We start from the raw sequence: 12,578 nt of genomic DNA, 5'->3' as shown, positions 1-12,578 counted from the left end.
AACTCCAAATTGGACCATAGTCGCGGGGGCCGGATTCGACAAATATCGGCATGTCTCTGATTCAGCCCTTCTAGCGGGAAGATAGATGAAAGTATGGAAGGGGCACAAAATGTAGAACTCTTTAATCTGATCATTGTTTTCGATTTCTGTGAAAGCCATCTTGTAGAACTGACGACAATATGCCTCTCTAGTACAAAAAGTAAAAAACCAAAAATTTTGAGTTGTGCCCCTATATTATTAAGGGTGCGATATACAATAAATGTGACTTGAAAAACTTGAAAAAAGACCTCACTTTGGGCTCACCTCTGGGATCAATTAGACCAATTTTTATGGTTATAAAACCAAATAATGATCTCACGTGTCCTCTTTAGCAGATGGATAGCGATTAATCCTAACTTAACAGTTTTATAGCCATAAAAGTTGGCTCAAGCGTAACTACCTATTTTTTGAAGAAGTGACTCTGGATTCTTCTACAGACACATTTTTGGGGTTCTTTCCTTTAACTTATTTTTCACTTTAAATCAAAACAATGTTTTATAGGCATTATGGGAAAGTAACGTTACGCAAAAAACAGTCCAAACTCACTATGCCAAATTATATTAATAAATGATATCAAAACGTTCAAAATGTGAGGCTGTACATGAGCGCTGTACACGAGCCGGTGTTCTCTTTTATGATATTTGTTAGTATTAAGATTACATGATAAAATAATCACTGATAAATGTGATTAATTTATCACTTTTACCTCGCCTGTCGGTAATTATTCATAATAACCAGCGATTATTCATAATTTTCAATTTATCACATTAACCGTAACAGATAAGTATACCACTTACATACTTTTTTTTATAATTTATTTATTAAAATAAATACATACATAATTTACATAGTTACACCCAGACCCGTCAAAAAAATTCATCCTTTCAGTTTCTGCTCGGCCGGGAATCGAACCCGGGACCTCTCAGCATATTAGTCCGTTTCGAACCACTACACCAAACGGCCGACTTGAAACAGGGACCTCTCGGCATAGTATCAAATGTATTTGGTCGCCGTATAAATCACCGTTTCACGACACGAACGCACGTAAACGTCATGGCGGGAAAAGTGACACAGGTCCTGCCTTGACGGGCGCTCGCGCCATACTAATCGATGTCGGCTTGCGTATTGTAATTTATACTGATATTCACATCAATATTTTGACAAAGTGGTTACTAATATTTAAACAATAACTGTAGAAATCTATTCTACAATGCATATTCTTTATTTTGGGATACTTTTATTGCAGTTATTGCTGTGTTTTTAAACCAAAAACCACGATCAAAATGTGACGTTAATCTTCAAATTTGCCAAATTATTTTTAAATTTTACTCAATAATGGTAGTGAAATTCAAGAATCCATTTCATTAATGGACAACAAGAATATATGTCCGATGATTACTATATATTTTTAAGCTTATTATATGAGCATAAATAATAGATACAGGACTTTGAAATTGAGCCTGCGGCAATTTTTCCGTAAAATGGTTGTGGGAGATGGGGCACTGAGAATTAAGCAAAAGAGTTTTAGTAAATCCGTTTCATTAATGGTCAACACTAAGGATTGACCTATCTTTCGCAGTTATTCAATAATATCTGGGTGTTGCTTAAGATAGTAATTCATGCTTCCAAAATCTTAGAAATTCGCACGAAAATGTAAAATGGCTCTTAAATATCTGATTTCTTGTCTGGTATCTTTAAATCCAAAAAACAACCGTTTTGCTTAAAAGATTCCCGAATGCCGTTTTAAAAGCTTAAAAGAGCGCGAAGCTAATCTGATAATGCTGCATTATTTATTATTAAATAAAAAATGAGTGGAAAAAGCTGGACAATGGGACGTGGGCGATAATGTCCCACTGTCCCCGATCCCTTGTTGTGGATTCGCAAATGGCGGGCCATCCGAAGTCTTTAATCCCCGGTATAGTCCAACTGTCCGCTACTTGGAATGCGCTTGTATCGTTGCTGTGTTGAGTCATATCGATATCGATGAACTGCATACACTGCCGATTTATAGCTTAAGTACCTACTCATATATTACACGCTCAATTAACTTTCTTTTGTTTATTCACATACAACACAATGTGGCCAATGCGTGTAGTTGTAATAATAATATCTAGTGTAGTAAATTGTTGTTCTTCATACTACTCTGGTGAGTAACAACTGAGTAGTACCGAATGTTGAGAGTAAATACCGTATACTCATTCAATGAAAATATTGTATAAGTTAATTAATACCTCCAGTTACTACAACAAATGCAGAAACTATTCAATACAGTGTCACTAAATGATGCATTCATTATTCTTTCTTTCTCTTCTTTAATTTTGTTTTTATATGTATACTTACTTTTTTTAAACTATTTTGTCAATTAATAATTTTGTCACATCAATCTAAATCTGAAGTGCTGGTGACTGACTAAGTCTGGGTTGCACCATCTTACTTTAACTTTGACAAGTCAAAAATCTGTCAAACTCCATACAAAAGCACCGATTATTTATTGTTATTGTTACGGTTAAAATAAGGTGCTGCAACTCAGCCTAAGTTGAAAAAGGGATGGCCTATCGATACTCGTTGTTCTACTCACATCGCTACTTGTCCCCCGGGATGCGGGCCGGGTAATCTTTACAAATATGCCCTTTAAGTCAAACAAGCCAGTTGCCTGTTAGTGATGCTTAAGTCGCCTCGCTTGGTCAGTCCCAAAAGTTTATCGGTATGACTAACGGTTTATTTTGCTCGTTTAATGTGGTGATGTTTTGTTTCTTGAACAGTAAGGACACATTTTAAGCCGTTCAAAATGTTAAAAAAATTAAAGAATTTACAAAGGTTTTAAGACTCTCCTTAATAGTTATGATATTCGCGGAGCCCTTTTCAAAGAAAAAAAACAAAAGATCCTAGATCCTAGAAGATTAGAATATTCATGTATTAGTTATTTTTCAAATAAAAAAAAACTATTCTGTTATTACTTTCAGCAGTGGACGTGTCACCTAAATTGATCTTCACCCATTCAGTTAAATATGTATGTAACTATGTCCCTACAGAATCAATACGTAAAGAACCTTTGTGCTCACTCCACTAGCATAACCATAGCGTTTTTGTGAACTATAGAGTCAGTCTCTCGTTATCGGGCAGTCCTGTGTGGGAATAATATTGAAAATCCTTTGTGTCTAGTTTAGAGCTATACATACAGGGTGTACCAAAAAGTAGTGTCAAGCCGAAGCCCAAAGGTAGAGCGTCACTAGGGCTATCCAAATTACCCCCATGTATGTTCCCCGATTTTTGACAGTTTTCGAGTTATGATTGTATTAAATTTCTGCGCTTGGACACTTTTTTGGTCACTGTGGTGCGAATAGGCAAGTTACATGCCTGATTTTTTATTATTATTAGATGAATACAAGGCCTAGCTGATTCATGATGAATGTAAACTAAAATCCTGTATGTCGTAAAAAAATCATCACTTGAAAACTATAAAAAGTCACGATGATTTGGGTAGCCCTAGTGATGCTCTACCTCTGGGCTTCGGCTTGACACTGCTTTTTGGGACACCCTGTATAAACCTTTAAGGTGATTTCCAAAAGACTTCATGGTTTTTACACACGATAGAAGAAAAACAAATCCTTAAAAACCATTCAACTGTCTGCTCAGAAGGAATAAACGTCAGCTTCAGCTAATCTTAATTAGGTCAGCGACTCGCTTCGAGCCATTTATTCGATTACAAATGTCAGCGGACGATACCTCGATAACTTCTCGGAATAAAATCGAGAACTATTTAATTTCGAACTTCACCCCATTGTACGGGTTCGATCGTCTTTGTTTGCGTTTCTGCTCATTGTTTTATTGAAAAAGCAAATTAAGTACAATACTGTGTATATTTTCGACGGGGAGTTCTGTGAAGAAATGGGGGGAAACGGGGAGAATGAAGCGAAGCTTATTAAAGGCAGTGAATTTATAGTTTTCTCTCATTTGTGCGCTCGGGCTTATACAATTATTCACCGTTCAAACTTTGCATTTAACCGTCAAGTGCTGGTTGGTCTGGTTGGATTCCGTGATACTATTAATTAAGTATTTATCATTTATTTACGGTTTATTTATTTTACAAGTAAATAGTTTTTTAACTAGTATTTTCCCGAATGGAGACTAGTTTAAATAGCTATGAAAATTCATAGCACAGGTTTTCTAAAGAGATTAGACATAATTCTTGTATTGAAATTTAAAATATAAATAAATTCATTTTTGATAAACAGATAATAAATATTACGGTGGATGTTGTGATAGTATTAGGATGCTTTTAATTTACATTTTTGCACAGATTTCATTGCGTTTTTTAGTTTGCTTGTGTCGGCCATCTTGATAGCTGCAAATAGTCACAGTAAGATAAAACCGAAATCTTATCGGGACTCAACCGAATTTAACGACTTGCCAAATTCAATTGCGAACAAACATTTTGAAGTGATTTAAATTTACAACGAGCTTCGATCTGGATTCTAATTGGCCGTCTTTGTTTTACAAACAATACCCTGGATTGTGGCCGATTTCCCTAAATTTAGTGACCGTCATTTTAGAGAATTCAGAGAAAGCCAATCTGTTGTTTAGTCGGTTATAAATAGCACCCATCAACATCTTTAGAGATTAAAGAGGGATGAAAAGCGTTAAAGATTGCTTAAGAGATTACAGAGGGCTTAGTGTGAGTTTACATCAAACGTCGTCACTAGTGAGCGCGTTTAAAAATATCTATGAAGATTTTAGTTCTTGAAAGTATCCGCTAGGGGCGCTGTATAATCCGTCATACATTTAAATGTCATTTTTTTACGCGCTAGTGACGACTGACGACGTTTGATGTAAACTCACACTAAGCTCTCAGATCTTTACGGTTATACATTTTTGCGACGAATCAACGCTTTCATTAAAAAGTGTTCAGAGCTAGCGTATGATTAAATTTCATCATTGGATGTAGATAAACCATAGAATATTTTAAAAAAGTGTATTAATCCATGTTCCGCACTATTGGATATCCGTTGAAACCCGCCAATTCCCGCAATTTTGACACCTCACGTCACACATTATTTGACTGGGCGGTACTAACTGTTGCGTGTAGCGGAATTCAAAATCATACCTTTCAACGAGGTTTCTAATTTTCACAGGTGTAGGGTCTCTTCTGAACTTATCTCTAGGTACTATGGTTCGTTTGACGTTAACGATATTTTCTTCCACTTGATTCGCTGAAAAAAAACTAGATAATAAATGGAGCGTTCAATAGGGATCTGGTTACAGGCGTGGTTCATTGAATTAAAAATATTTCTTCATTTTGGTCTTTAAAATGAAGAAATATAGACAGACCTGTACTGCCGCACAATTTATAAACGCAGTAAGTAACACGTGAACAGTTTCGAGAAAAACGCGATCAAAGTTGAAATTTTATTTTGGGGTGTCTACAATTAGTTACGCAAATATTTGTAAAAAAAAATATATGGGCTTATAGAGCTAAGCTCAAAGTTTATTTTGATATGAGGTTTTTGTATTTTAATTAATATTTTGTATTTAAAATTATTAAAAAACTGTTTATGTTATGGATTAACTAAGATTTCGTTCGATACTTACTACCCATGAATGCAGTATGATTGTTCCTTACTGCGTTTATCAGTAGTTTTCGTTACTTACGGTACATGTGTTAAATGATTGATTTAAATTTTAGTTCTTACAACGTAATATATGCGCCGTATCTTTACAACTTACTGCATTTATGAGTGGGAGTGTGAATCAAAATAATTTATCAAAACTTTAAATGCGCAGTAATAATACAATTATACTGCGCTTATCATAAGCCAATAACGCTTTCATGTTGAACTTTCCCAAATGACCAAGGGGTAAATGAAACAAGTATTACAAAATAATTGCTGAGATCGCTTGTTATTCAATCAAAAATTAAGATATGGCACCCACTTTTAGATCTTAAATTTATTTATTTATTTATTTATTTATTTATTTATTTATTAGGTACACCAACAAAGTCACATACACAATACAGTTCATACATTTTAACATGGTTTAACACATGATACGTATATGACCTCAATTACAGGTATACACAGCATTTCTTTTTGCAATGTTAGGGTAATTATACACTAGTAAAAACAAAAATCAATTGAATAGAGTCTAGAGTTTAAGCACCGAACGATATAAAAGGACTTAGTAATTGTTAATTTTGTTCGGTGCCTAAGTCGTTCCGAATACAGGCTTGAGTTTTGACTTAAATTTAAATATACCAATCTAATAAAATAAAGACTCGGTCGTTCGTTTCAGCCGAAAGACGTCCACTGCTGGACAACGGCCTCCCCCAAGGATTTCCACAAAGACCGGTCCTGTGCCGCTCGCATACAGGCACCTGACGCGACCTTCACCAGATCATCGGTCCACCTAGTGTGAGGCTTGCCCAAGCTGCGTCTTCCAGCTCATGGTCGCCACTCAAGAACTTTCCTGCCCCAGCGGCCATCAGACAACTCATAGTGTCTCCAACCTTCAGAGGAGTGGGTACAGCACGGCATTTGACATGATTTTTGTCTTGTCCATTAAAGACCCATTTGTTGAGAGGCTCTATTGAGGCAATCGAGGATTGAGCTTAGATCCTCCACGTTCTCAGCCATGACTACGATATCGTCCGCGAATCAAAGATGGGTGATGTACTCGCTGATGATATTTATGCCCAATCCGCTCCAGTCCAGAAGCTTGAAAACATCTTCCAGAGTGGTAGTGAACAGTTTTAGAAATATCACATCTCCCTGTCTAACCCCTCGCTGCAACTGGAGTCCTGATCCCGGAGACGGACTGACATTGTGGCCTATTCGTACAAGCCATTCAACGATTATTCTATAGTAAATTTGGCACCGTTGGAGAGACTAGCTTGAAGAGAGAAGTCTTTCTCATAGACCACAAATGCCAGACAAAGTTGCTGATTATTCTCCTCAGTTTTCTGCCATAGATAAGTATGTGGTCTATCGTACTAAAGCCTTATCGGAAACCGATTTGTTCGGGAGGCTAGATGTCGCGTGAAACCATTCATGATGACTCTCAAAAACAGAATCAGAAGTGAGATGGGTATAAAATAAATTCTTCAACAAGGTTTTGTTGCCTTTTTTGAAGAAGAGTATCACCACACTTCTGTGCCATGCCGTAGGCGTTTTTCCCTCAAGGATGACGGAATCGAATAGCTTCTAAAGAGCCTTTAGTACCGGCGATCCGCCTGATTTCAGAAGCTCAGCCGTGATTCCATCATCGCCCGGTGCCTTGTTGTTTTTCAGCTGTTTGAGAGCCATTCTAATCTCGTACAGACACGTCTGGGATATCTTCGGTATAGTGACGGGTCAATCTAGCTCTTGGGTCTTCGGCTAGATTTGTCATTTGGACAGGTTTTCAACTTCTTCCAATAACGTAAGAGTCAGCCACTGCGTTCATAACATGTTAACACCTAGGCAGCACTCTGACAATCCTTAGTATGTACGCAGTATAATTGTAATTACTGCATTAATATTAAGTACAAGTCATCTGTTTTTCCTATGGAAACATAATATCAGTGTGTGTTTAAGTGGAATTACTGCACATATACTATGTACAAGGTGAACTTAACAATTGTAGAAACATAATAAGAATGATGTAATTGGCACATACTGCACTATTACTGTGTAGCAAATTAAGTAAGCGCAAGTATTCACGTAATATTAAGTTATTATGTGCTCTTACTGCTAACATAGTATGTGAAGAAACCTACAATCTGCTCTTTACTGCGTTTATGATAATATGTATCTTCCGTTCTAAGATAGATAGAAAAAAACGGGTCTTTGATTCTTATAGATCGCGATGTCAGGATTCAGAATATTCAAAACAATCATAAATGCAGTAAGTGGTACTTACTGCGTTTATAAATTGTGCGGCAGTGTAGACAGATACATAATGTACCTTTGTGTATTGGTTTTCCAGTTTGGCCAGGCATTGTAGGCTAGAATGAACTTGATAGCCCGTAAAAGAAATTAAACTAGGTAATAAACTAGGGATATTACATCGTTCGTCACAAGTATACAACCTACATAAGTAGGACATAACTTAGAATGCACAGACAACGACACAATATATCTAGGAAACACCTCGGTATCTAGTTGAAATAGGCGCTATTTTACAGTAAATATGTACAGTCTAAGTGCTCTACACTATCTATTAATTATCCTTAAAGCGAGTATTATCTCTAATGCTTCAACCACAACGACGCGTCCAGATCGTCATCGCCGGCGCGATCATAGACCAATGGCAGGCCGCGCGGACTGTCATGGGTCGTGCGACCTGTCATTGGCCTATGATCGCGCCGGCGATTGCGATCTGCACTCATTGATGTGGTTGAAGCTCAACAGTTACCAGGGTTTTCATTCGTCATCTGCGTAGGTATTTTTAAAGACCAAAATAAAGAAATATTTCTAATTAAATGAATCACGTCTGTAACTAGATCCATATTGAACGCTCCATTTACTATCTAGTTTTTTTCAGCGAATCAAGAGGAAGAAAATATCGTTAACGACAAACGAACCATAGTGAAGATAAGTGCAGAAGAAAAACTATATTAAACCTAAATGTTAGAGGGGAAAAGGGTAGTACCTATAGGTAGGTATTTATGCAAAATAATATTAAATTAGTTTGAGGTAGGTATGTATAAAAAACATGTAAATTAGAAAACTATAATAGTAGGATATACATATAGCGTCATTAAACCATGCGGAATTCACCACTGTCAACCATTTTAGCCGCAGGACGTCCACTGCTGAATATAGGCCTCACCCAATGATGTCCAAGTTGGCATCTCAAACCTTCTTTAAAAGCCTTATGCCCGTTTTCACCATCAATCCCTAAGTTTTAAGTGACCCCTATGTAAAACAAATTCCTGTTAGGTGTTACCATAGGGGTCACTTAAAAATTAGGGATTGATGGTGAAAACGGGCATAAGACCCACCCGAAGAGTGCAGATGCTAGATAGATACATTATAAAAGAAACAAGTTTGCACGAAGGATGGTTGCACACGTGTGCTTTAAAGGTTTTAAGCAAGAGCATCGAGTAAACCTTCTGCAAGATTCTTATTCTGTGGCTGAGTTCGTTTCAAAAGAATATATTTCCCATTTCGCTCCTCATAATCTCCACGATGTTTCAATGTTATTTCGACAGAAGACAAATGGTGGCCTATAGAATAAAATACTAATTCAGTGAGAGAGAAAGTAATTCTTTATTTAACGTCAATGATTTACCCCAGTGTCGGGGGAATGATAAAACTTCGGGGTGTTTAAAGGAAACCCAATTTTTTTGGAGTAAAGTGTCCGCTTTGGAACTTTAACGACGTTTTCTAAGATTAAAACTTAAATGTATTTTTTATAATTAGCACGTTTAGTTAGTGGACCGACGATCTCTCAGGTAGCAGGAAGACGCTGGATGCAGACCGCTACCAACCGGTCATTATGGAAATCATTGGGAGAGGCCCATCATTCAGCTTGTGACATCCTATGGCTGAAATGATGATAATGATGATACCTACGCTTCGTTAATAGCACATTAAACTATACATTCTCGTTGCAAAGTTAGCACCATCAAGTCTGAGTTCCGCCACCTAACTTTAACTGCAACTATAACAATAACCGGTGTTTTTTGTATGAAGTCTGACAGATTTTTGACGTTTGTTAAAGTGAAAGTAAGATGGTGTAACCCAGTCTTAGTCTGAAATTTTACATAAAATTTCATAGTCAAAAAAACTAGGTACGTTACTTTGCGTATATGTACTATCTGTGTCTACTATCTAAACGAGTAATTACAAATCCAAACATACATACTCCCTCCGTTATTACATTTACTTTTAGAGATAGCAAATGTAATAAGCACAGGATAACGTTATTAATTTTATTTTCAAAGCAACTACAGCAAGATATTAAAATGCTTTTGCACGAATGAAATGTACGCCAAAGATAAGATCTTTGACTTATCTAAATATTTTCTCATTCAAATTTTAATATTAAAAGTACTAATGAAGTTAAAGGGATTTCGTGAATATTTTAGAAGATATTCATATATTACTCAGATGTTTTAGGTAATTAAATTAAACATTAAAGTCGAACGAAAACGAAGCCTGTTATACCAAACCATGCATGAAAAGCTTCATGATTATGGAGGGTTAGTCCAATACTTGGATTTTCTGAAGAAGGAGGAGTAATCTGAAATTTCTTGGCTATAATATACTAGTGTAATACTGCATACTTTTTGAGGTCAAAGAGTTCTGCGAGAATACCCTCAACAGGAAGAACCAAATTTGTATCTTTACCTACCCTGCTGAGGAAGAAACCAAGTCTTGGCGAACGCAGCATGGCGCTTGGGACTCCAGCTTTCTTTACGCAATCAAAAGGGCTAATTCACAATTTAAATTCAAAAGCAAACATTAACGAGTCATATACGATTCAAAAACAAATTGCAACTCAATCCTCAAACATGAAGTCACTTCACACTCTCTGATCAGTTTTCAAAAGTAAAACTTTGAAACAACTTAAATTCACATCCATTTTAAATCTTCTAGCCCAACTTCAAAGGATCGAAGCGGGCCGATGGTAATTCCCAAATTAATTCTAACAACACTTTACGAAGTTGATTCTCAGTTTAGAGGGACTTCCCCGAACGACCTTTTTCTAAATTCCTTTTTAGTAGAACACGGCTGATGGCCTTTTTATTTCTTTTATTACTTTAATCGCTATGCAACTGGATTAAACAAGCTTTGTTTCTTGTTACGTATACTTCAACTCTCTTTAAGACTCCATTTAATATGACTTTATCATGATCAACTCCCAAAGGGTCGAAATCTACCTAAGCATGAATAGTTTAGGCAAGCTTCAAAAATACCTCAGTATAAGGCGACCTCAGCTGTAAGAAACACGTTGAGATTTTTTTACTTGAAGGTTAGTAACTAGGTAGGTACTCTTTTGACACATAAACGGAAATCCCACTCAATAAGTTCTTAACTATTGTGGAATTAGTGCACACAATCGAAAATCTAAATGCCTGAAGCCACAGAGAAACAAAAAACACAACTCAGGTAGTACACAATCAAAAATCGAAATACCTGAAACCACAAACAAACAAGAAAAAAGTTTTTAGGAACCGATTGGAAAGATCCAACAGGTGAAGCGTGTGACAGATATCTTCTTTTTGCACATTAGCGTCTCGTATTACTCTGCCAACGAGATCCGAGCCAAAAATTCTCCAAAAGAAAATGGTCGTGCTTCAAAACAGTAGGTAAACGAGTTTCAGACAGCCGACCGAGGCGACATAAATCACATGAGAAAAAATTCGCGAAAAATTCCACAATGTACAACGAATTGTTGAATGGACCACCCGACGGGCTTGAGGCAAAACGACGCACTTGCTATTTATGAAATAATTTACATGATTATGATCATCAGAAGTTCATATTTTTGTAACAATGCTCTCAAATGTAGGTCCATTTATTTCGAACTCATAAGATAGACATAAGAAGTGTGAAATATCTCCTATTTTTTTTTGGTCAATGCATAATATTCAAACTTGTGGTAGGCGTGGCTTGATTATTGTAATCAATTGGGCATTAATTTACATGGAATTATTGCCCATGCAACTAATAATAAAAAATGACTATTTGCATTAACACCTACAACTTTAGAAAATACAACGATTAAATTAAATGCGTATCATAACCGAGGATTGTACCTACGTTATATTTGCCTTCAATTTGGACGTGATTTTATTAGGGATACGGAATCCAAACTTTTAAGCTTGGGATAATAACTCTCATCCATTGGGACAAATAAACTTTAGGGATTTTCATATTTCAAGGTAAATTCTCGTTGAAATGTACAATTACTTAATCTCATTTTATATCTAAGATGCTTAACTAAAAATCCGCTAAGTATGTTTACCCAGAAGTAAAATAAGAGTTCTTAATTAAATAATATGAGTTATAAATGTTAATTGTACAAATAAACTAATTATGTCAATAAGAATTAATGTCTTAAACTCTTGATAGCCAAATGGTGAAAGTTCCGTACTGGTCGAATCGTGTGGTAAGGAAGCGAGGGGTTAACAGAATTATTAGTAATTTTTATTTACAAATTGCTAATATTTAAAAAAAAAAAGGAAACAACAAAACATCAGCTCAAAAGTCCATTTACGTCGTTTTACAGGATTATTAACAAACCACGACCCGCGCTCTTTTGTCGCTATTTTCTTTTTCCAACTGCCACATATTTTACGAGGCTCAGTTTTCTTCAGTTGCCATGGAAGTGTATTAGCTTTTACCATGGCGTTATATTCCATCACTTTCGAGATAAAAAAGAATTGAAACCGTTATTTCCATAGTATAGAAAGGATGGAGAAGTAATCGTAAGCAAAGTTCTTGCTCTATTTTGGTAAGAATTAAAACTAAAGTTTGCTGCAGCTGCTGCATTAATTCTGTCGTCTATCCAAACTTCAAATAAGATAGTAGAAGATAAGAGCTTACATGAGT

At 36.1% G+C, this 12,578-nt stretch overlaps 1 protein-coding gene across 1 annotated transcript in view; it reads left to right on the top strand.

Annotated features, from left to right (window-relative positions):
• The window catches only part of LOC135080856 (uncharacterized), a 498,609-nt gene that overhangs the window by 203,330 nt on the left and 282,701 nt on the right, over positions 1–12,578 (top strand). The window lies entirely within an intron of this gene.

The sequence above is a fragment of the Ostrinia nubilalis genome, chromosome 18 (assembly GCF_963855985.1).
Source record: "Ostrinia nubilalis chromosome 18, ilOstNubi1.1, whole genome shotgun sequence".
Classification (NCBI taxonomy): domain Eukaryota; kingdom Metazoa; phylum Arthropoda; class Insecta; order Lepidoptera; family Crambidae; genus Ostrinia; species Ostrinia nubilalis.
Note: the sequence above shows the minus strand (reverse complement) of the source record. Positions and strands in the feature narration are given on the sequence as shown.